The sequence below is a fragment of the Triticum urartu genome, chromosome 2A (genome assembly GCF_056163025.1).
Source record: "Triticum urartu cultivar PI428250 chromosome 2A, HENAU_Tu73, whole genome shotgun sequence".
NCBI classification, from domain to species: domain Eukaryota; kingdom Viridiplantae; phylum Streptophyta; class Magnoliopsida; order Poales; family Poaceae; genus Triticum; species Triticum urartu.
The window spans coordinates 549725446-549751566 of record NC_141874.1 but is presented as its reverse complement, the minus strand read 5'-3'; the positions used below and the strand labels follow the sequence as shown (position 1 = coordinate 549751566).

The 26121-nt window shown below is 47.4% G+C and overlaps 3 long non-coding RNA genes across 3 annotated transcripts; all 3 read right to left on the bottom strand.

The window, feature by feature from the left end:
• Positions 1-6669: 6669 nt before the first annotated feature.
• On the bottom strand, positions 6670-9796 carry LOC147985846 (uncharacterized). The gene is made up of 3 exons (XR_015615159.1): positions 9396-9796; positions 8261-8335; positions 6670-6963 (listed from the first exon to the last, which is right to left on the bottom strand). It is a non-coding gene; the product is annotated as an uncharacterized LOC147985846 (long non-coding RNA).
• Positions 9797-14662: 4866 nt separating this feature from the next.
• On the bottom strand, positions 14663-17789 carry LOC147985845 (uncharacterized). The gene is made up of 3 exons (XR_015615158.1): positions 17389-17789; positions 16254-16328; positions 14663-14956 (listed from the first exon to the last, which is right to left on the bottom strand). It is a non-coding gene; the product is annotated as an uncharacterized LOC147985845 (long non-coding RNA).
• Positions 17790-22654: 4865 nt separating this feature from the next.
• LOC147985844 (uncharacterized) lies at positions 22655-25781 on the bottom strand. Its single transcript, XR_015616922.1, has 3 exons — positions 25381-25781; positions 24246-24320; positions 22655-22948 (listed from the first exon to the last, which is right to left on the bottom strand). It is a non-coding gene; the product is annotated as an uncharacterized LOC147985844 (long non-coding RNA).
• Between the last annotated feature and the right edge of the window lie 340 nt (positions 25782-26121).

Here is a 26121-nt window from a genome sequence, read left to right as displayed (position 1 = left end):
ACAATTATTGAGGTTTAAAACTAATCCCATAGGTAAATGTAGAGGTAGCGTGCCGACGGTGATCACATCGACCTTGGAACCATTCCCGACGCGCATCGTCACCTCGTCCTTCGCCAGTCTCCGCTTATTCCGCAGCTCCTATTTTGAGTTACAAATATGAGCAACCGCACCGGTATCAAATACCCAGGAGCTACTACGAGCGCTGGTTAGGTACACATCAATAACATGTATATCACATATACCTTTGGTATTGCCGGCCTTCTTATCCGCTAAGTACTTGGGGCAGTTCGGCTTCCAGTGACCGTTTCCCTTGCAATAAAAGCACTCAGTCTCAGGCTTGGGTCCATTCTTTGGCTTCTTCCCGGCAGCTTGCTTACCGGGCGCGGCAACTCCCTTGCCGTCCTTCTTGAAGTTCTTTTTACCCTTGCCTTTCTTGAACTTAGTGGTTTTATTCACCATCAACACTTGATGTTCCTTTTTGATCTCCACCTCCGCTGATTTCAGCATTGAATATACCTCAGGAATGGTCTTTTCCATCCCCCGCATATTGAAGTTCATCACAAAGCTCTTGTAGCTAGGTGGAAGCGACTGAAGGATTCTGTCAACGACCGCGTCATCCGGGAGATTGACTCCCAGCTGAGACAAGTGGTTGTATAACCCACACATTTTGAGTATGTGATTGCTGACAGAACTGTTCTCCTCCATCTTACAACTGTAGAACTTGACGGAGAATTCATATCTCTCGACTCGGGCATGAGTTTGGAAAACCATTTTCAGCTCTTGGAACATCTCATATGCTCCGTGTTGCTCAAAACGCTTTTGGAGCCCGGGTTCTAAGTTGTAAAGCATGCCGCACTGAACCAGGGAGTAATCATCACTACGCGACTGCCAGGCGTTCATAACGTCTTGAGTTGCTGGGAAAACAGGTGCGTCACCTAGCGGTGCTTCAAGGACATATGCTTTCTTGGCAGCTATGAGGATAATCCTCAGGTTACGAACCCAGTCCGTGTAGTTGCTGCCATCGTCTTTCAGCTTGGTTTTCTCTAGGAACGCGTTGAAGTTGAGGGCAACATTAGCATGGGCCAGTTGATCTACAAGACATATTGCGAAGTTTTAGACTATGTTCATGATAATTAAGTTCATCCAATCAAATTATTTAATGAACTCCCACTCAGATTGACATCCCTCTAGTCATCTAAGTGATACATGATCCGAGTCAACTAGGCTGTGTCTGATCATCACGTGAGACGGACTAGTCATCATTGGTGAACATCTTCATGTTGATCGTATCTTCTATACGACTCATGTTTGACCTTTCGATCTTCCGTGTTCCGAGGCCATGTCTGTACATGCTAGGCTCGTCAAGTCAACCTAAGTGTATTGCGTGTGTAAACCTGGCTTACACCCGTTGTATGCGAACATTAGAACATATCACACCCGATCATCACGTGGTGCTTCGGAACAACGGACCTTAGCAACGGTGCACAGTTAGGGGGACACTTTCTTAAAATTATTGCGAGAGATCATCTTATTTATGCTACCGTCGTTCTAAGCAAATAAGATGTAAAACATGATAAACATCACATGCAATCAAATAGTGACATGATATGGCCAATATCATTTTGCTCCTTTTGATCTCCATCTTCGGGGCGCCATGATCATCATCGTCACCGGCATGACACCATGGTCTCCATCATCATGATCTCCATCATCATGTCTTCATGAAGTTGTCTCGCCAACTATTACTTCTACTACTATGGCTAACGGTTAGCAATAAAGTAAAGTAATTACAAGGCGTTTTCAGTGACACGCAGGTCATACATAATTTAGACAACTCCTATGGCTCCTGCCGGCTGTCATACTCATCGACATGCAAGTCGTGATTCCTATTACAAAAACATGATCAATCTCATACATCACATATATCATTCATCACATTCTTTTGGCCATATCACATCACATAGCATACCCTGCAAAAACAAGTTAGACGTCCTCTAATTGTTGTTGCATGTTTTTACGTTGCTGCTATGGGTTTCTAGCAAGAACATTTCTTACCTACACAAAAACCACAACGTGATATGCCAATTTCTATTTACCCTTCATAAGGACCCTTTTCATCGAATCCGATCCGACTAAAGTGGGAGAGACAGACACCCGCTAGCCATCTTATGCAACTAGTGCATGTCAGTCGATGGAACCTGTCTCATGTAAGCATACGTGTAAGGTCGGTCCGGGCCGCTTCATCCCACGATGCCGCCGAATCAAGATAAGACTACTAACGGCAAGTAAATTGACAAAATCAATGCCCACAACAACTTGTGTTCCACTCGTGCATTGAAACTACGCATAGACCTAGCTCATGATGCCACTGTTAGGGATCGTTGCAGAAATTAAAAAAAACTAGAAGATTCCCCGCGCGTTGCAGCGGGAACTTGTGTTGTGCATAAGCAAGTTCAAATGGACAGAGATATACTTTTTTAGTTAGGCAAGTTCAAATGGGCAGAAATGGATCATGCAACTGTAAAATAAGGAAATAATACTTGTTTTACATATATAAGATCTCTATGTTTAAGAGTACTACACTGAAACAAAGAAATATGTCTCATAAAAAGGATCTATAAAATAGGAGAAGTCATGCCAACATTCTCTTACAATGCTTAAGTGTTTGTCTTACAACAAACAACATAGGCATTATGAAATATACGACCATCAGGTAGTTTGATAAAAAATTGCAAACACAAACTAAGCAAAATAAATATATAGTTCAATAGTACTAAAATGAAGAAAGCTTAGTCATGGATATAGGCGATCTTACCCTCAAATATGGTGCAATACCTATTCACCAAGTACTTGAATGGACATTAGAGAGATATCAACACTGCCAAACAACTTCTTAGGCAAATCAGACTCACCATCTCTAGTGTATAGGCAGGACAACCCATCCATTAATAAATAAATCTTGGATGAAATTTTATTTTACCTATTTCCTTGGCAATCTCCATTCAACATGCTTTGTTTCCCCTCTCTGCAAATCTGAAAACAGAAAGGGCATGGAGAATCTTAAGTTTTGTTGCAGTGTATAGATTGATCTTTGCTCTCACGGGGGAAAATACTATTGCAGAGGTACACTTATAATTCAGAATCATTATCTAAATACATAATACATTGCCAATCATCCACCAGCAAATGAAGGTTACAAACATATACAATTTGTTACCTGAAGAGGGACAACTGCTAGTAATTGTAGTATAACTTGACAACAATATTGGTGTATGCTTGACGGCAGTATTGGTGTATGCTTGGGTAGCCAGATAGGCTCAACAACTGACTGAAATCAAGAAATACTAATCACTCTTACGTGGCGGGATTCAGACAGAGGAGGACGATGTTGTTGAGGAGGTCACCGTGGTTGTCCAAACAGTTTGAGCAGAGTAGAGGTGGATGCGACCGGAGAGGTACTCACCTAGTATGACATCTATGCGGCTGTGTCAGGCCATTACCTTGCCAACCCCTCGCGATTGCAATGGTTGATGACCGTATGAGATGCTCGTTGTGAAGAGAAGAATGAACGATGAATTTGGGGATGGTTGGAGGAAGCGTCGCAGAGAACGTGAGAAGGCATGCTTGATTATTGCTAAAAACAACATGCTGACTCGTCCACGATCTGACATTATGGGTCCCCGGTGACCAAACGACGGACGGCTCGTGTCGCAACTGCGCCTAGAGGCTCGCAGCAGACAAACAGGTGCGCCAGCCCGATTTGTCTTTCTCCTTGACGGCCTGGGGCAGCAGCAATGGAACCGCGCCCAGGAGACGTTGTACCGGCGTCTGGCAGCCGCCGGTCGACCGAAATAGACGGCGGATGGCAGAAGCGCGCGGCGGTGGACGGGCGGCAGCGCGTGGTGGTGGACGGGTGGCATGCGCAACCGTGAGGGGTGGACATGGCGCGGTGAGCAAAGGCGTTGGCCTGGAGATGGCGGCGGGATTTAGCCGGGCGGAGGAGGGACGTACAGGAGCGGTGGCACACATGTTGGGCACGGTGGAGGCATGGTCACCGCCGGCGCAGCGCGCAACGGGAGGAGGAGGAAGGGCAGCGCTCCAGCGGTGTCAGGCCGGGTTGGGAATTAGGATTGCCTATGCGGGAGAACTGGCGGTCGTGCGCTTGGAAGGCGGGCAGATTGGGTTGCCTTGTGCTGGATGAGCGGCGGCCCTGCGGGAGGGCAAAAGTCAGACTTTTTCCACCGCTGTCTGTTAAAGCTTATGTGGCACGATGATGACGTAAACAGTGTGCATGTTAACATAATGGGGCCGTAGGATTGGCTGATTTTGCAAGCTGATTGATGATGTGGCATAAAGCTGATGTGGGCGGTGTGCATGGTGAGAGAATAGGTAAAAGTGGGGAGCAACTTCTTAAGAATGTTAGATTTCTACGCATCACCAAGATCAATCTATAGAGAAACTAGCAACGAGAGAGGGAGGAGTGCATATTCATACCCTTGAAAATCGTGATACGGAAGCGTTACAAGAACGCGGATGAGGGAGTCGTACTCGTGGCGATTCAGATCGCGGTTGATTCCGATCCAAGCGCCGAACAACGGCGCCTCCGCGTTCAACACACGTGCAGCCCGATGACGTCTCCCACGCTTTGATCCAACAAGGAGAGAGGAAGAGGTTGGGGAAGAAAACTCCAGCAGCAGCACGACGACGTGGTGGTGTTGGAGCAGCACCAGAGAATGACAAGGTAGCACAGTCAAAGGTAGCAAGACCAGGATGCAGCTGATAGTCTAGGAATGACCAGCTTGAGTTTAGAATTTCCCAGTAAAAATACTAGGGGTATTTGATTTGTAGTGCGGAATAATTTCACTAGTCGGTGTTCTCGGTTGACAACAACCTATAACCTAAGAACAATTGGACCTGGTGAGTAATAACAATTGATGAAGAACCCATAAGAAGTTATGATGTTCCATGATATTCTTGAGATACCAGATTGTAATACTCGACGATAGAGCAGAGTAGAGGGTGGACACGTGAAGTGATCTGCAGAAGACAAGTACTTCATCTTGTCTGAGAAATGGAATCAAAGGGGATCAATCATGGTCGGAGCCATGATAGCAAAGGATCAATTCACAGGTACCAGATGATATTATACCAAGGAAATAGTTATTATTACAAGAAGTTTCCATGATAGGATCTACATCATGTCCATGGGCATGAACACAAAGTTCAAGGTCGACTCCCACTTCTCCAATGCATAACCTTTCATTTACTTCTCGCGTTCGATGAAGTTGTAGTGTTGAAATTTTATCTGGCAAAATACCAGAAGAGTATGACTCGTGAAAACTTTCGAGTTCACACATATTAAGGAAGGCATAGGTTCAAGCCATCGGGGCTTCTTAGCACATGTACCACGAACTTCAGGAGTAAATAACACAAGCTCAAAAGTAGAGCATGGTTGACAAAGCGGAGGATACAATTTACCAAAGGCATTATATACCCGTGGAAAGGCTCACAAGGTTATTGAATATGAAGGACGATGTCGGATGAAATCCAACAAAATTGATCGGGCGATCCACAACGGAGCTGATGTGAGTATCGGTACTCAATCAGACAAAGAAAGAATGCACAACATCATATTATAGAACATCTGAATAATTCGATGTTTAGATAACAAAGGAATTATGATTTTCAAATCAAGGGATTAGGAGCAAACGCTCTGATCAAGGACGGACAAGTTGAATAGACTTAGGGGTATAATCGATGGCAATCTGATTGGTTAAGAACCAGCTCATGTTTAAAATGACGTCTGAGCCGGGAAGATAATTTAAAAGGATCAACTGATGATTGCGTGCTTTCACACACATGTTGAATCGATAGGATCAAACTGATGGTGTCAAAGGATACTAATGAATATTGCTACACATATGGAAAGCATCCATATTGCAAGCAGACAAGTATTTGCCGAGCAATAGTTTGAGGAGGATACTCGGAAGATCGGGTAGTATTTCCAAGTATTTTGAAAAGCATATGAACAACTGGGGATAAGCGGATACTTGATAAGTGCGAGAATTATCCATAGGGGTATTCAGGTGACAAAGAACAGCAAGGCAATAAGCTCAAAGGATTATCGAAACAACGACGAGTATTTCAGGGTATCTTCTAATAACAAGACCAACTGGGGATGAATGTAAGAATAACAACTGCAAGTAGTTATCCATAAGGGTTGACGGTGGAAGGGGAATTGCAAACGCGATGAAGACAAGTTCTCAGGTTAACCGCGGAGAGTATCTTCAGGGTCTTCATGTGCAGCAGACGATCCTCAGTAATAAGGGGCTCTCCGGGTGAAAGTGATAACGAGATCCTAATGTTAGATTTAGCAAAATTCATTTAACCCGAATAGAAGAGAGATCAGGGTCCCAGAGTAAAGGTCGAGGAGTAAAAGATCCTAGTACCACCCAATGGCGACGTGGGCCCATGTTAGTAAAAGTTTTTGCAATGTCTAGACTCGACTTTGGCCAAGGAGTGTGGAAGGGGGGTTCCAACAGGCAGTCGGCTCTGATACCAACTTGTGACGCCCCCGATTTAATCGTACACTAATCATACACGCAAACGTGTGCGATCAAGATCAGGGACTCACGGGAAGATATCACAACACAACTCTACAAATAAAATAAGTCATACAAGCATCATATTACAAGCCAGGGGCCTCGAGGGCTCGAATACAAGAACTCGATCATAGACGAGTCAGCGGAAGCAACAATATCTGAGTACAGACATAAGTTAGACAAGTTTGCCTTAAGAAGGCTAGCACAAACTGGGATACAGATCGAAAGAGGCGCAGGCCTCCTGCCTGGGATCCTCCTAACTACTCCTGGTCGTCGTCAGCGGGCATCACGTAGTAGTAGGCACCTCCGGTGTAGTAGGAGTCATCGTCGAAGGTGGCGTCTGGCTCCTGGGATCCAACATCTGGTTGCGACAACCAGGTAGAAGGGATAGGGGGAAAAGAGAGAGAAAGCAACCGTGAGTACTCATCCAAAGTACTCGCAAGCAAGGAGCTACACTACATATGTATGCATTGGTATCAAATGGAATAAGGCTATCATATGTGGACTGAACTGCAGAAAGCCGGAATAAGGGGGGATAGCTAGTCCTTTCGAAGACTACGCTTCTGGCAGCCTCCGTCTTGCAGCATGTAGGAGAGATTAGACTGAAGTCCTCCAAGTAGCATCGCATAGCATAATCCTAACCGATGATCCTCCCCTCGTCGCCCTGTGAGAGAGCGATCACCGGTTGTATCTGGCACTTGGAAGTGTGTGTTTTATTACGTATCCGGTTCTAGTTGTCATAAGGTCAAGGTACAACTCCAAGTCGTCCTGTTACCGAAGATCACGGCTATTCGAATAGATTAACTTCCCTGCAGGGGTGCACCACATACCCCAACACGCTCGATCCCATTTGGCCGGACACACTTTCCTGGGTCATGCCCGGCCTCGGAAGATCAACACGTCGCAGCCCCACCTAGGCACAACAGAGAGGTCAGCACGCCGGTCTAAACCTAAGCGCACAGGGGTCTGGGCCCATCGCCCTTAGCACACCTGCACGTTGCGTGGGCGGCCGGAAGCAGACCTAGCCTAGTGGCGTTCCAGTCCAATCCGGCGCGCGCCGCTCCGTTGCTGACGTCACGAAGGCTTCGGCTGATACCACGACGCTGGGATACCCATAACTACTCCCACGTAGATGGTTAGTGCGTATAGGCCAGTAGCCAGACTCAGATCAAATACCAAGATCTCGTTAAACGTGTTAAGTATCCGCGAACGCCGACTAGGGCCAGGCCCACCTCTCTCCTAGGTGGTCTCAACCTGCCCTGTCGCTCCGCCTCAAAGTAACAGTCGGGGGCCGTCGGGAACCCAGGCCCACCTCTACCAGGATGGAGCCACCTGCCCCTTCAGCCCCCATCTCCGAACAGTATCACAGGTAAGGTAACTGTGTAAAGTATCTTGTATATGCCCGTGGTCACCTCCCGAAGTGATCACGGCCCAGTAGTATAGCATGGCAGACGGACAAGAGTGTAGGGCCACTGATGGAACACTAGCATCCTATACTAAGCAGTAGGATAGCAGGTAATGGTAACAACAGTAGTAGCAAGGATAGGCTATGCATCAGGATAGGAATAACGGAAAGCAGTAACATGCTACACTACTCTAATGCAAGCAGTATAGAGAAAAGAGTAGGCGATATCTGGTGATCAAAGGGGGGGGCTTGCCTGGTTGCTCTGGCAAGAGAGAGTGGTCGTCAACACCGTAGTCGTACACACGGACATCGGCAGCGGTCTCGGAGTCTACCGGAAAGGAGTAACGGAGGGGGAACACAATAAATAACAGAGCAATCAAATGCAACACAAAGCAAGACGCGGCAATACGTTGTGCTAGGGGTGACCTAACGCGGTACGAGGTGGTACCGGTGAAGGGGGAGAACATCCGGGAAAATATCCCCGGTGTTTCTCGTTTTCGGACAGACGAACCGGAGGGGGAAAGTTGCGTGTTCGCTATGCTAGGGATGCGTGGCGGATGAACGGGCTGCGTATCCGAATTCGTCTCGTCGTTCTGAGCAACTTTCATGTACAAAGTTTTTTCATCCGATATACGGTTTATTTCATATTAATTTTCTAATGTTTTAATTCATTTTTGGAATTAACAGATTTAGTTTAAATAAAAACAGATTTACTGCATCAGCATGACATCATCATGATGTCAGCAGTCAATAGTGTGTTTGACTGGGTCAACTGATGTGTGGGTCCTGGTTGTCATAGACTACTAACTAATTATTTGTTAACATTTAATTAGCAGGTTTAATTAGAGTTAATTAGTTATCTAAACAGTGTTAATTAAGTTAATTAATTAATTGCATAAATAATTAAGTATTATTTAATTTAACTAATCCTTTTTATTAAATTAATTATATATTTCCTTTTTTTTAATTCGTTCTGGGGCGGGTCCACGTGTCATTGCCCCCAGGGGCCTATCGGGCGTGGCCCGAAAGAGCAAGCGGGCAGCGGGCGAAGCGATGCCCGACCAGGCGAGGGCCGAGCGGCCGCCGACGGGCGCCGGCGTCGGGCGACGACTGGGGCCGCGGCGAGGCTGGCCGAGAATGGCACCGGCGAGGCCGGACGAGCGCCGGACTGCCGTAGAGGACGGCGGGTCGCGCGAGGGGGCGGTGGAGGCGGCTGCAGGGCAGGGCGGCAGGGGAGCCGCGGGACCGTGCGGCGGCGAGCAACGGGAGCGAAGCGGCGTCGCAGGGCAGCGGGGCGCCGGCGGGGAGTCGAGGCGGGCGCGGCAGTAGCAGCCAAGGCGAGGCGGAGCGAGCGGCAGTAGGCGATGCAGAGGAGGAGGGAGGCTCACGGGGTAGTTGTAGGGTATGAGGCAGCGGGTGGTGGGGCGGTTGACGGGGACGACCGGGACGGAGAGGAGAAGCAGGCCAGCGGGGAAGAGGCGCCGGCGAGGTCGAGATCCGGCGGAGAGGTTCGGTGCGGCGACCCTGGAGGAGCGGGCGGGCGGAGGCGGCGGTCCTCAGGCACGGTGCGGCGCGGTCCGGTGATGGTGAACGGCGGCGCCGCCAACGGGGACGGCCCGGTCCGATCTGGATCGGGTGAGAGGGAGAGACGAGGGAGGCGTTCAGCAGGGTCCGGCGGGGTCGAACGGCGTCGGCGCCACCGGGGTAGAGACGAGGGGCGTCGGGCAGAGGTGAGGGGGATCTCTCGATCCAAAACGAGAGAACGAGAGGGAGAGGTGGATCGGGGGGAGTGGGGTGTAGCGGGCTAGGGTTTGCGGGTGGTGGGGGGGTTATGCGAGGAGAGATGGGCCGGTCGGGGTGGGCTGGCTGACTGGGCCGGCCAGTTGGCTAGCTACGCCAGTTGGCTCAGTTGGCCAGGGGGGGGGGTTCTCTTTTTCATTTTATTTTCTATTTAAAACTTTGCTATTGTTTTCAATTAAACTGTAAACAGTTTTGTTAGATATGAGACTTGCCTCATAAAACAAGCACATTATGTCTACGAGTCACAAAATGTTCGAGGCCAAAATGAGTTGTCTAATCATTTCTAGAAATTGGAAAGGCCAATTTTAAATGTTGGCAGACCACTAAATAAATTTCCAGGGGCACTTTTGAATCACAAAAGAGGTTGGTTCCAACATGATAATTAACCAGAGATTATTTGCCACACTTTGAACATTTTAGTTTTAATATTTGAAAACTTTTACTATTTGCCTGATTTTGAATTTGAATTTGAATCGGTTTGAACTAACGTGAGATTAACAACAGTAACCGCGATGGCGTGGCATCATTAGCAGAGGTTTACTGTAGCTTAATTATCCGGGCGTCACAATTCTCCTCTACTACAAGAAATCTCGTCCCGAGATTTAAGAGAGGGGTAAGGGGGAAGGTTCTGGTTACGAAATTCTAGCGAGTGTTCTTGGTCTTGGTTGCTCTTCTCGAAGAGGTAGATCCACTACATTGACATCTTCATTTCTCTGCTTCAGGTCATCATAGTGAAGTCGTCCTTTTCTTCGGGATCTCCATCGTTCTTACGAAAGAATAAAGGGTGGTTATTCCGAGAGAGCGGACCTCTACAAGGTTGACTACCTGGTCGATAACATCGGGGAAGGTGGTAGAAAGTAACTCTCGAATTGAAACTGAAGAAAATATCAAGAGCAAGGTACGAAGGTGCAATAAGAAGTTTCAAGTGGATAGGCAATCATTTGTTGCCTGATACGAAATGTGAAGGGGTTCAGAGCATTGGGAATAAGTATTGCGCCTGATACCAGAATAGATCACTAGGCAGGTGGCCCGTGAATTACATACGAAGTCAAGCGTGGGGAATAAGTTTGACAACAGGGTGTATAGGAGAGTCAGGTTTCGATCCTGTGGAACTGTGGGTTATGGGCCCACCATGTGGGTTAACATAGGGATGGGCGTTGACATCTTGCATGATCATGATAGCAAGGCATGTCAGAGGATCAGCCTATCAGTTATGTCGGCAACAACGTCGGTACCAAGGGCGAGGGACGAAGAGAACCATTTTCCTGCTCGTTGAACGAGGCGGACCAATAGGCAAAGTTCTCGTCCATCGGTGGTTACCGGAATGCTATCAACAAAAGCAACAGGGTCTTACTGACAGAGTGGTACAACGAAGTGCTTAACTAAGAAGGGAATTATCACTTCTCAGTTAAGTCAGATTACTGGAAAGGTTAAACAAAACAAGGGAAAGGATAGTATGATTATCATATTAAACAAAACAATGGAAAGGAAAACGTGTTTAAACACATAATTCAGGGGTATATCCTTCCCAAGGACAAGCAAAACATGATATCCATGACAGGATATAATGTAGAAAACTCTTTAGGTAAGGGGAGAGAAAATTCATGACATTACCCATACAACGGTGTTTGGATAATTGAGCAAGAAACATTTAGCATTGGGCTTCAAATGTTCTTGTTGAAAATCGGAGTACCATCTACATGCTTCGAGATAGCATTGACATGGTCAACAGGTGAAGATCAGACTTTGGAAACACAAAGGATCCATCAGGAATAACTGGTAGAATAAGTCTTACAATTTCCTTACGGAAGAATGGTTAACCTTGCTAAAAAGGAAGAACTATAACAATAGGTCCTCCGGCCAGGGGTGCTAGGCATGACATCACCTTACTAGGTTATATAAAGACCAATGTTATGACTCTTGGAATAGGTTCCAACCATCATATCTGACCGAGATTCAGATCAGATTGGTGTCAGGATAACTCGGACTCATGATGCCCGAGAAGGAAAGGGGCAACACAATCAGATGAGATGGAGTTGCAAAATTCTCGGGAAATGTACTATGGAAGCAAGTCCCGAATCACGAGTTCATCATTTAACCAAGGAGAGGACGAGGAGGTGGCTGATGAACTCAACGATTATTCATTGAAATTTTCAAAGGATGGATTTCCACACTTATGTGAATCAAGGAGATAACATTTGTCAGATCAAATGATGTAATGAAGCATGTTTGAGGAAAACATACACAATTAAACATTGGTAGAAAGGTGCGCCCGAAATATGGGTTGGGCTGCACGACCAATGTCAGAATGGTGATTCAATAATCAATAGTCTAAGAATGAATGGCCGACCATTATTCAAAGCAATAGGGTTGCTAGAAAGGCAGAATCCAAACAGCACCGTTCACTTGTTGGTACCCCGGTTGGAATCAACGCGAGGACCAAGAAGGAATGGTGATGATGAGAAGTATCACTATACCAAGAATTCTTAAGAGGAGGAGCAATCCTCACAACATCCTTGATATTAAAAGATGGTAATACTCCAAGGTAGAACACAACACTAGCTGGAGAACAAGTTGCATTCACTATGTGGGGAAGTTCATGATGAAAGGAAGTCAAGGGTGTTGTCGATGATAATAAAAATCATCGAGGGCAAGGAGGGTATTTCTCATCATGAGCACAGTTGACATCTCGGAAGAAGTCAAAGTGTTGAAGGTGATCCAACACATTTGCCGGGAGGTTTCAAGAGGATGCAATCAAATAACAACGGCAACAAGCAAGGAAATGACAAAGTGGCAAGTTATAGGATCAATATATAAGAGGCAAGCTCGGAACCAAAGTTGCATTCCAAGACAAGCAACAAGATGTTGAAAGCTTGACGTAAGTCGTGCTCACACACTGAAGAATACGTGCACCAGAGAATGACAAGGTAGCACAGTCAAAGGTAGCAAGACCAGGATGCAGCTGATAGTCTAGGAATGACCAGCTTGAGTTTAGAATTTCCCAGTAAAAATACTAGGGGTATTTGATTTGTAGTGCGGAATAATTTCACTAGTCGGTGTTCTCGGTTGACAACAACCTATAACCTAAGAACAATTGGACCTGGTGAGTAATAACAATTGATGAAGAACCCATAAGAAGTTATGATGTTCCATGATATTCTTGAGATACCAGATTGTAATACTCGACGATAGAGCAGAGTAGAGGGTGGACACGTGAAGTGATCTGCAGAAGACAAGTACTTCATCTTGTCTGAGAAATGGAATCAAAGGGGATCAATCATGGTCGGAGCCATGATAGCAAAGGATCAATTCACAGGTACCAGATGATATTATACCAAGGAAATAGTTATTATTACAAGAAGTTTCCATGATAGGATCTACATCATGTCCATGGGCATGAACACAAAGTTCAAGGTCGACTCCCACTTCTCCAATGCATAACCTTTCATTTACTTCTCGCGTTCGATGAAGTTGTAGTGTTGAAATTTTATCTGGCAAAATACCAGAAGAGTATGACTCGTGAAAACTTTCGAGTTCACACATATTAAGGAAGGCATAGGTTCAAGCCATCGGGGCTTCTTAGCACATGTACCACGAACTTCAGGAGTAAATAACACAAGCTCAAAAGTAGAGCATGGTTGACAAAGCGGAGGATACAATTTACCAAAGGCATTATATACCCGTGGAAAGGCTCACAAGGTTATTGAATATGAAGGACGATGTCGGATGAAATCCAACAAAATTGATCGGGCGATCCACAACGGAGCTGATGTGAGTATCGGTACTCAATCAGACAAAGAAAGAATGCACAACATCATATTATAGAACATCTGAATAATTCGATGTTTAGATAACAAAGGAATTATGATTTTCAAATCAAGGGATTAGGAGCAAACGCTCTGATCAAGGACGGACAAGTTGAATAGACTTAGGGGTATAATCGATGGCAATCTGATTGGTTAAGAACCAGCTCATGTTTAAAATGACGTCTGAGCCGGGAAGATAATTTAAAAGGATCAACTGATGATTGCGTGCTTTCACACACATGTTGAATCGATAGGATCAAACTGATGGTGTCAAAGGATACTAATGAATATTGCTACACATATGGAAAGCATCCATATTGCAAGCAGACAAGTATTTGCCGAGCAATAGTTTGAGGAGGATACTCGGAAGATCGGGTAGTATTTCCAAGTATTTTGAAAAGCATATGAACAACTGGGGATAAGCGGATACTTGATAAGTGCGAGAATTATCCATAGGGGTATTCAGGTGACAAAGAACAGCAAGGCAATAAGCTCAAAGGATTATCGAAACAACGACGAGTATTTCAGGGTATCTTCTAATAACAAGACCAACTGGGGATGAATGTAAGAATAACAACTGCAAGTAGTTATCCATAAGGGTTGACGGTGGAAGGGGAATTGCAAACGCGATGAAGACAAGTTCTCAGGTTAACCGCGGAGAGTATCTTCAGGGTCTTCATGTGCAGCAGACGATCCTCAGTAATAAGGGGCTCTCCGGGTGAAAGTGATAACGAGATCCTAATGTTAGATTTAGCAAAATTCATTTAACCCGAATAGAAGAGAGATCAGGGTCCCAGAGTAAAGGTCGAGGAGTAAAAGATCCTAGTACCACCCAATGGCGACGTGGGCCCATGTTAGTAAAAGTTTTTGCAATGTCTAGACTCGACTTTGGCCAAGGAGTGTGGAAGGGGGGTTCCAACAGGCAGTCGGCTCTGATACCAACTTGTGACGCCCCCGATTTAATCGTACACTAATCATACACGCAAACGTGTGCGATCAAGATCAGGGACTCACGGGAAGATATCACAACACAACTCTACAAATAAAATAAGTCATACAAGCATCATATTACAAGCCAGGGGCCTCGAGGGCTCGAATACAAGAACTCGATCATAGACGAGTCAGCGGAAGCAACAATATCTGAGTACAGACATAAGTTAGACAAGTTTGCCTTAAGAAGGCTAGCACAAACTGGGATACAGATCGAAAGAGGCGCAGGCCTCCTGCCTGGGATCCTCCTAACTACTCCTGGTCGTCGTCAGCGGGCATCACGTAGTAGTAGGCACCTCCGGTGTAGTAGGAGTCATCGTCGAAGGTGGCGTCTGGCTCCTGGGATCCAACATCTGGTTGCGACAACCAGGTAGAAGGGATAGGGGGAAAAGAGAGAGAAAGCAACCGTGAGTACTCATCCAAAGTACTCGCAAGCAAGGAGCTACACTACATATGTATGCATTGGTATCAAATGGAATAAGGCTATCATATGTGGACTGAACTGCAGAAAGCCGGAATAAGGGGGGATAGCTAGTCCTTTCGAAGACTACGCTTCTGGCAGCCTCCGTCTTGCAGCATGTAGGAGAGATTAGACTGAAGTCCTCCAAGTAGCATCGCATAGCATAATCCTAACCGATGATCCTCCCCTCGTCGCCCTGTGAGAGAGCGATCACCGGTTGTATCTGGCACTTGGAAGTGTGTGTTTTATTACGTATCCGGTTCTAGTTGTCATAAGGTCAAGGTACAACTCCAAGTCGTCCTGTTACCGAAGATCACGGCTATTCGAATAGATTAACTTCCCTGCAGGGGTGCACCACATACCCCAACACGCTCGATCCCATTTGGCCGGACACACTTTCCTGGGTCATGCCCGGCCTCGGAAGATCAACACGTCGCAGCCCCACCTAGGCACAACAGAGAGGTCAGCACGCCGGTCTAAACCTAAGCGCACAGGGGTCTGGGCCCATCGCCCTTAGCACACCTGCACGTTGCGTGGGCGGCCGGAAGCAGACCTAGCCTAGTGGCGTTCCAGTCCAATCCGGCGCGCGCCGCTCCGTTGCTGACGTCACGAAGGCTTCGGCTGATACCACGACGCTGGGATACCCATAACTACTCCCACGTAGATGGTTAGTGCGTATAGGCCAGTAGCCAGACTCAGATCAAATACCAAGATCTCGTTAAACGTGTTAAGTATCCGCGAACGCCGACTAGGGCCAGGCCCACCTCTCTCCTAGGTGGTCTCAACCTGCCCTGTCGCTCCGCCTCAAAGTAACAGTCGGGGGCCGTCGGGAACCCAGGCCCACCTCTACCAGGATGGAGCCACCTGCCCCTTCAGCCCCCATCTCCGAACAGTATCACAGGTAAGGTAACTGTGTAAAGTATCTTGTATATGCCCGTGGTCACCTCCCGAAGTGATCACGGCCCAGTAGTATAGCATGGCAGACGGACAAGAGTGTAGGGCCACTGATGGAACACTAGCATCCTATACTAAGCAGTAGGATAGCAGGTAATGGTAACAACAGTAGTAGCAAGGATAGGCTATGCATCAGGATAGGAATAACGGAAAGCAGTAACATGCTACACTACTCTAATGCAAGCAGTATAGAGAAAAGAGTAGGCGATATCTGGTGATCAAAGGGGGGGGCTTGCCTGGTTGCTCTGGCAAGAGAGAGTGGTCGTCAACACCGTAGTCGTACACACGGACATCGGCAGCGGTCTCGGAGTCTACCGGAAAGGAGTAACGGAGGGGGAACACAATAAATAACAGAGCAATCAAATGCAACACAAAGCAAGACGCGGCAATACGTTGTGCTAGGGGTGACCTAACGCGGTACGAGGTGGTACCGGTGAAGGGGGAGAACATCCGGGAAAATATCCCCGGTGTTTCTCGTTTTCGGACAGACGAACCGGAGGGGGAAAGTTGCGTGTTCGCTATGCTAGGGATGCGTGGCGGATGAACGGGCTGCGTATCCGAATTCGTCTCGTCGTTCTGAGCAACTTTCATGTACAAAGTTTTTTCATCCGATATACGGTTTATTTCATATTAATTTTCTAATGTTTTAATTCATTTTTGGAATTAACAGATTTAGTTTAAATAAAAACAGATTTACTGCATCAGCATGACATCATCATGATGTCAGCAGTCAATAGTGTGTTTGACTGGGTCAACTGATGTGTGGGTCCTGGTTGTCATAGACTACTAACTAATTATTTGTTAACATTTAATTAGCAGGTTTAATTAGAGTTAATTAGTTATCTAAACAGTGTTAATTAAGTTAATTAATTAATTGCATAAATAATTAAGTATTATTTAATTTAACTAATCCTTTTTATTAAATTAATTATATATTTCCTTTTTTTTAATTCGTTCTGGGGCGGGTCCACGTGTCATTGCCCCCAGGGGCCTATCGGGCGTGGCCCGAAAGAGCAAGCGGGCAGCGGGCGAAGCGATGCCCGACCAGGCGAGGGCCGAGCGGCCGCCGACGGGCGCCGGCGTCGGGCGACGACTGGGGCCGCGGCGAGGCTGGCCGAGAATGGCACCGGCGAGGCCGGACGAGCGCCGGACTGCCGTAGAGGACGGCGGGTCGCGCGAGGGGGCGGTGGAGGCGGCTGCAGGGCAGGGCGGCAGGGGAGCCGCGGGACCGTGCGGCGGCGAGCAACGGGAGCGAAGCGGCGTCGCAGGGCAGCGGGGCGCCGGCGGGGAGTCGAGGCGGGCGCGGCAGTAGCAGCCAAGGCGAGGCGGAGCGAGCGGCAGTAGGCGATGCAGAGGAGGAGGGAGGCTCACGGGGTAGTTGTAGGGTATGAGGCAGCGGGTGGTGGGGCGGTTGACGGGGACGACCGGGACGGAGAGGAGAAGCAGGCCAGCGGGGAAGAGGCGCCGGCGAGGTCGAGATCCGGCGGAGAGGTTCGGTGCGGCGACCCTGGAGGAGCGGGCGGGCGGAGGCGGCGGTCCTCAGGCACGGTGCGGCGCGGTCCGGTGATGGTGAACGGCGGCGCCGCCAACGGGGACGGCCCGGTCCGATCTGGATCGGGTGAGAGGGAGAGACGAGGGAGGCGTTCAGCAGGGTCCGGCGGGGTCGAACGGCGTCGGCGCCACCGGGGTAGAGACGAGGGGCGTCGGGCAGAGGTGAGGGGGATCTCTCGATCCAAAACGAGAGAACGAGAGGGAGAGGTGGATCGGGGGGAGTGGGGTGTAGCGGGCTAGGGTTTGCGGGTGGTGGGGGGGTTATGCGAGGAGAGATGGGCCGGTCGGGGTGGGCTGGCTGACTGGGCCGGCCAGTTGGCTAGCTATGCCAGTTGGCTCAGTTGGCCAGGGGGGGGGTTCTCTTTTTCATTTTATTTTCTATTTAAAACTTTGCTATTGTTTTCAATTAAACTGTAAACAGTTTTGTTAGATATGAGACTTGCCTCATAAAACAAGCACATTATGTCTACGAGTCACAAAATGTTCGAGGCCAAAATGAGTTGTCTAATCATTTCTAGAAATTGGAAAGGCCAATTTTAAATGTTGGCAGACCACTAAATAAATTTCCAGGGGCACTTTTGAATCACAAAAGAGGTTGGTTCCAACATGATAATTAACCAGAGATTATTTGCCACACTTTGAACATTTTAGTTTTAATATTTGAAAACTTTTACTATTTGCCTGATTTTGAATTTGAATTTGAATCGGTTTGAACTAACGTGAGATTAACAACAGTAACCGCGATGGCGTGGCATCATTAGCAGAGGTTTACTGTAGCTTAATTATCCGGGCGTCACAATTCTCCTCTACTACAAGAAATCTCGTCCCGAGATTTAAGAGAGGGGTAAGGGGGAAGGTTCTGGTTACGAAATTCTAGCGAGTGTTCTTGGTCTTGGTTGCTCTTCTCGAAGAGGTAGATCCACTACATTGACATCTTCATTTCTCTGCTTCAGGTCATCATAGTGAAGTCGTCCTTTTCTTCGGGATCTCCATCGTTCTTACGAAAGAATAAAGGGTGGTTATTCCGAGAGAGCGGACCTCTACAAGGTTGACTACCTGGTCGATAACATCGGGGAAGGTGGTAGAAAGTAACTCTCGAATTGAAACTGAAGAAAATATCAAGAGCAAGGTACGAAGGTGCAATAAGAAGTTTCAAGTGGATAGGCAATCATTTGTTGCCTGATACGAAATGTGAAGGGGTTCAGAGCATTGGGAATAAGTATTGCGCCTGATACCAGAATAGATCACTAGGCAGGTGGCCCGTGAATTACATACGAAGTCAAGCGTGGGGAATAAGTTTGACAACAGGGTGTATAGGAGAGTCAGGTTTCGATCCTGTGGAACTGTGGGTTATGGGCCCACCATGTGGGTTAACATAGGGATGGGCGTTGACATCTTGCATGATCATGATAGCAAGGCATGTCAGAGGATCAGCCTATCAGTTATGTCGGCAACAACGTCGGTACCAAGGGCGAGGGACGAAGAGAACCATTTTCCTGCTCGTTGAACGAGGCGGACCAATAGGCAAAGTTCTCGTCCATCGGTGGTTACCGGAATGCTATCAACAAAAGCAACAGGGTCTTACTGACAGAGTGGTACAACGAAGTGCTTAACTAAGAAGGGAATTATCACTTCTCAGTTAAGTCAGATTACTGGAAAGGTTAAACAAAACAAGGGAAAGGATAGTATGATTATCATATTAAACAAAACAATGGAAAGGAAAACGTGTTTAAACACATAATTCAGGGGTATATCCTTCCCAAGGACAAGCAAAACATGATATCCATGACAGGATATAATGTAGAAAACTCTTTAGGTAAGGGGAGAGAAAATTCATGACATTACCCATACAACGGTGTTTGGATAATTGAGCAAGAAACATTTAGCATTGGGCTTCAAATGTTCTTGTTGAAAATCGGAGTACCATCTACATGCTTCGAGATAGCATTGACATGGTCAACAGGTGAAGATCAGACTTTGGAAACACAAAGGATCCATCAGGAATAACTGGTAGAATAAGTCTTACAATTTCCTTACGGAAGAATGGTTAACCTTGCTAAAAAGGAAGAACTATAACAATAGGTCCTCCGGCCAGGGGTGCTAGGCATGACATCACCTTACTAGGTTATATAAAGACCAATGTTATGACTCTTGGAATAGGTTCCAACCATCATATCTGACCGAGATTCAGATCAGATTGGTGTCAGGATAACTCGGACTCATGATGCCCGAGAAGGAAAGGGGCAACACAATCAGATGAGATGGAGTTGCAAAATTCTCGGGAAATGTACTATGGAAGCAAGTCCCGAATCACGAGTTCATCATTTAACCAAGGAGAGGACGAGGAGGTGGCTGATGAACTCAACGATTATTCATTGAAATTTTCAAAGGATGGATTTCCACACTTATGTGAATCAAGGAGATAACATTTGTCAGATCAAATGATGTAATGAAGCATGTTTGAGGAAAACATACACAATTAAACATTGGTAGAAAGGTGCGCCCGAAATATGGGTTGGGCTGCACGACCAATGTCAGAATGGTGATTCAATAATCAATAGTCTAAGAATGAATGGCCGACCATTATTCAAAGCAATAGGGTTGCTAGAAAGGCAGAATCCAAACAGCACCGTTCACTTGTTGGTACCCCGGTTGGAATCAACGCGAGGACCAAGAAGGAATGGTGATGATGAGAAGTATCACTATACCAAGAATTCTTAAGAGGAGGAGCAATCCTCACAACATCCTTGATATTAAAAGATGGTAATACTCCAAGGTAGAACACAACACTAGCTGGAGAACAAGTTGCATTCACTATGTGGGGAAGTTCATGATGAAAGGAAGTCAAGGGTGTTGTCGATGATAATAAAAATCATCGAGGGCAAGGAGGGTATTTCTCATCATGAGCACAGTTGACATCTCGGAAGAAGTCAAAGTGTTGAAGGTGATCCAACACATTTGCCGGGAGGTTTCAAGAGGATGCAATCAAATAACAACGGCAACAAGCAAGGAAATGACAAAGTGGCAAGTTATAGGATCAATATATAAGAGGCAAGCTCGGAACCAAAGTTGCATTCCAAGACAAGCAACAAGATGTTGAAAGCTTGACGTAAGTCGTGCTCACACACTGAAGAATACGTGCACCAGAGAATGACAAGGTAGCACAGTCAAAGGTAGCAAGACCAGGATGCAGCTGATAGTCTAGGAATGACCAGCTTGAGTTTAGAATTTCCCAGTAAAAATACTAGGGGTATTTGATTTGTAGTGCGGAATAATTTCACTAGTCGGTGTTCTCGGTTGACAACAACCTATAACCTAAGAACAATTGGACCTGGTGAGTAATAACAATTGATGAAGAACCCATAAGAAGTTATGATGTTCCATGATATTCTTGAGATACCAGATTGTAATACTCGACGATAGAGCAGAGTAGAGGGTGGACACGTGAAGTGATCTGCAGAAGACAAGTACTTCATCTTGTCTGAGAAATGGAATCAAAGGGGATCAATCATGGTCGGAGCCATGATAGCAAAGGATCAATTCACAGGTACCAGATGATATTATACCAAGGAAATAGTTATTATTACAAGAAGTTTCCATGATAGGATCTACATCATGTCCATGGGCATGAACACAAAGTTCAAGGTCGACTCCCACTTCTCCAATGCATAACCTTTCATTTACTTCTCGCGTTCGATGAAGTTGTAGTGTTGAAATTTTATCTGGCAAAATACCAGAAGAGTATGACTCGTGAAAACTTTCGAGTTCACACATATTAAGGAAGGCATAGGTTCAAGCCATCGGGGCTTCTTAGCACATGTACCACGAACTTCAGGAGTAAATAACACAAGCTCAAAAGTAGAGCATGGTTGACAAAGCGGAGGATACAATTTACCAAAGGCATTATATACCCGTGGAAAGGCTCACAAGGTTATTGAATATGAAGGACGATGTCGGATGAAATCCAACAAAATTGATCGGGCGATCCACAACGGAGCTGATGTGAGTATCGGTACTCAATCAGACAAAGAAAGAATGCACAACATCATATTATAGAACATCTGAATAATTCGATGTTTAGATAACAAAGGAATTATGATTTTCAAATCAAGGGATTAGGAGCAAACGCTCTGATCAAGGACGGACAAGTTGAATAGACTTAGGGGTATAATCGATGGCAATCTGATTGGTTAAGAACCAGCTCATGTTTAAAATGACGTCTGAGCCGGGAAGATAATTTAAAAGGATCAACTGATGATTGCGTGCTTTCACACACATGTTGAATCGATAGGATCAAACTGATGGTGTCAAAGGATACTAATGAATATTGCTACACATATGGAAAGCATCCATATTGCAAGCAGACAAGTATTTGCCGAGCAATAGTTTGAGGAGGATACTCGGAAGATCGGGTAGTATTTCCAAGTATTTTGAAAAGCATATGAACAACTGGGGATAAGCGGATACTTGATAAGTGCGAGAATTATCCATAGGGGTATTCAGGTGACAAAGAACAGCAAGGCAATAAGCTCAAAGGATTATCGAAACAACGACGAGTATTTCAGGGTATCTTCTAATAACAAGACCAACTGGGGATGAATGTAAGAATAACAACTGCAAGTAGTTATCCATAAGGGTTGACGGTGGAAGGGGAATTGCAAACGCGATGAAGACAAGTTCTCAGGTTAACCGCGGAGAGTATCTTCAGGGTCTTCATGTGCAGCAGACGATCCTCAGTAATAAGGGGCTCTCCGGGTGAAAGTGATAACGAGATCCTAATGTTAGATTTAGCAAAATTCATTTAACCCGAATAGAAGAGAGATCAGGGTCCCAGAGTAAAGGTCGAGGAGTAAAAGATCCTAGTACCACCCAATGGCGACGTGGGCCCATGTTAGTAAAAGTTTTTGCAATGTCTAGACTCGACTTTGGCCAAGGAGTGTGGAAGGGGGGTTCCAACAGGCAGTCGGCTCTGATACCAACTTGTGACGCCCCCGATTTAATCGTACACTAATCATACACGCAAACGTGTGCGATCAAGATCAGGGACTCACGGGAAGATATCACAACACAACTCTACAAATAAAATAAGTCATACAAGCATCATATTACAAGCCAGGGGCCTCGAGGGCTCGAATACAAGAACTCGATCATAGACGAGTCAGCGGAAGCAACAATATCTGAGTACAGACATAAGTTAGACAAGTTTGCCTTAAGAAGGCTAGCACAAACTGGGATACAGATCGAAAGAGGCGCAGGCCTCCTGCCTGGGATCCTCCTAACTACTCCTGGTCGTCGTCAGCGGGCATCACGTAGTAGTAGGCACCTCCGGTGTAGTAGGAGTCATCGTCGAAGGTGGCGTCTGGCTCCTGGGATCCAACATCTGGTTGCGACAACCAGGTAGAAGGGATAGGGGGAAAAGAGAGAGAAAGCAACCGTGAGTACTCATCCAAAGTACTCGCAAGCAAGGAGCTACACTACATATGTATGCATTGGTATCAAATGGAATAAGGCTATCATATGTGGACTGAACTGCAGAAAGCCGGAATAAGGGGGGATAGCTAGTCCTTTCGAAGACTACGCTTCTGGCAGCCTCCGTCTTGCAGCATGTAGGAGAGATTAGACTGAAGTCCTCCAAGTAGCATCGCATAGCATAATCCTAACCGATGATCCTCCCCTCGTCGCCCTGTGAGAGAGCGATCACCGGTTGTATCTGGCACTTGGAAGTGTGTGTTTTATTACGTATCCGGTTCTAGTTGTCATAAGGTCAAGGTACAACTCCAAGTCGTCCTGTTACCGAAGATCACGGCTATTCGAATAGATTAACTTCCCTGCAGGGGTGCACCACATACCCCAACACGCTCGATCCCATTTGGCCGGACACACTTTCCTGGGTCATGCCCGGCCTCGGAAGATCAACACGTCGCAGCCCCACCTAGGCACAACAGAGAGGTCAGCACGCCGGTCTAAACCTAAGCGCACAGGGGTCTGGGCCCATCGCCCTTAGCACACCTGCACGTTGCGTGGGCGGCCGGAAGCAGACCTAGCCTAGTGGCGTTCCAGTCCAATCCGGCGCGCGCCGCTCCGTTGCTGACGTCACGAAGGCTTCGGCTGATACCACGACGCTGGGATACCCATAACTACTCCCACGTAGATGGTTAGTGCGTATAGGCCAGTAGCCAGACTCAGATCAAATACCAAGATCTCGTTAAACGTGTTAAGTATCCGCGAACGCCGACTAGGGCCAGGCCCACCTCTCTCCTAGGTGGTCTCAACCTGCCCTGTCGCTCCGCCTCAAAGTAACAGTCGGGGGCCGTCGGGAACCCAGGCCCACCTCTACCAGGATGGAGCCACCTGCCCCTTCAGCCCCCATCTCCGAACAGTATCACAGGTAAGGTAACTGTGTAAAGTATCTTGTATATGCCCGTGGTCACCTCCCGAAGTGATCACGGCCCAGTAGTATAGCATGGCAGACGGACAAGAGTGTAGGGCCACTGATGGAACACTAGCATCCTATACTAAGCAGTAGGATAGCAGGTAATGGTAACAACAGTAGTAGCAAGGATAGGCTATGCATCAGGATAGGAATAACGGAAAGCAGTAACATGCTACACTACTCTAATGCAAGCAGTATAGAGAAAAGAGTAGGCGATATCTGGTGATCAAAGGGGGGGGCTTGCCTGGTTGCTCTGGCAAGAGAGAGTGGTCGTCAACACCGTAGTCGTACACACGGACATCGGCAGCGGTCTCGGAGTCTACCGGAAAGGAGTAACGGAGGGGGAACACAATAAATAACAGAGCAATCAAATGCAACACAAAGCAAGACGCGGCAATACGTTGTGCTAGGGGTGACCTAACGCGGTACGAGGTGGTACCGGTGAAGGGGGAGAACATCCGGGAAAATATCCCCGGTGTTTCTCGTTTTCGGACAGACGAACCGGAGGGGGAAAGTTGCGTGTTCGCTATGCTAGGGATGCGTGGCGGATGAACGGGCTGCGTATCCGAATTCGTCTCGTCGTTCTGAGCAACTTTCATGTACAAAGTTTTTTCATCCGATATACGGTTTATTTCATATTAATTTTCTAATGTTTTAATTCATTTTTGGAATTAACAGATTTAGTTTAAATAAAAACAGATTTACTGCATCAGCATGACATCATCATGATGTCAGCAGTCAATAGTGTGTTTGACTGGGTCAACTGATGTGTGGGTCCTGGTTGTCATAGACTACTAACTAATTATTTGTTAACATTTAATTAGCAGGTTTAATTAGAGTTAATTAGTTATCTAAACAGTGTTAATTAAGTTAATTAATTAATTGCATAAATAATTAAGTATTATTTAATTTAACTAATCCTTTTTATTAAATTAATTATATATTTCCTTTTTTTTAATTCGTTCTGGGGCGGGTCCACGTGTCATTGCCCCCAGGGGCCTATCGGGCGTGGCCCGAAAGAGCAAGCGGGCAGCGGGCGAAGCGATGCCCGACCAGGCGAGGGCCGAGCGGCCGCCGACGGGCGCCGGCGTCGGGCGACGACTGGGGCCGCGGCGAGGCTGGCCGAGAATGGCACCGGCGAGGCCGGACGAGCGCCGGACTGCCGTAGAGGACGGCGGGTCGCGCGAGGGGGCGGTGGAGGCGGCTGCAGGGCAGGGCGGCAGGGGAGCCGCGGGACCGTGCGGCGGCGAGCAACGGGAGCGAAGCGGCGTCGCAGGGCAGCGGGGCGCCGGCGGGGAGTCGAGGCGGGCGCGGCAGTAGCAGCCAAGGCGAGGCGGAGCGAGCGGCAGTAGGCGATGCAGAGGAGGAGGGAGGCTCACGGGGTAGTTGTAGGGTATGAGGCAGCGGGTGGTGGGGCGGTTGACGGGGACGACCGGGACGGAGAGGAGAAGCAGGCCAGCGGGGAAGAGGCGCCGGCGAGGTCGAGATCCGGCGGAGAGGTTCGGTGCGGCGACCCTGGAGGAGCGGGCGGGCGGAGGCGGCGGTCCTCAGGCACGGTGCGGCGCGGTCCGGTGATGGTGAACGGCGGCGCCGCCAACGGGGACGGCCCGGTCCGATCTGGATCGGGTGAGAGGGAGAGACGAGGGAGGCGTTCAGCAGGGTCCGGCGGGGTCGAACGGCGTCGGCGCCACCGGGGTAGAGACGAGGGGCGTCGGGCAGAGGTGAGGGGGATCTCTCGATCCAAAACGAGAGAACGAGAGGGAGAGGTGGATCGGGGGGAGTGGGGTGTAGCGGGCTAGGGTTTGCGGGTGGTGGGGGGGTTATGCGAGGAGAGATGGGCCGGTCGGGGTGGGCTGGCTGACTGGGCCGGCCAGTTGGCTAGCTACGCCAGTTGGCTCAGTTGGCCAGGGGGGGGGGTTCTCTTTTTCATTTTATTTTCTATTTAAAACTTTGCTATTGTTTTCAATTAAACTGTAAACAGTTTTGTTAGATATGAGACTTGCCTCATAAAACAAGCACATTATGTCTACGAGTCACAAAATGTTCGAGGCCAAAATGAGTTGTCTAATCATTTCTAGAAATTGGAAAGGCCAATTTTAAATGTTGGCAGACCACTAAAT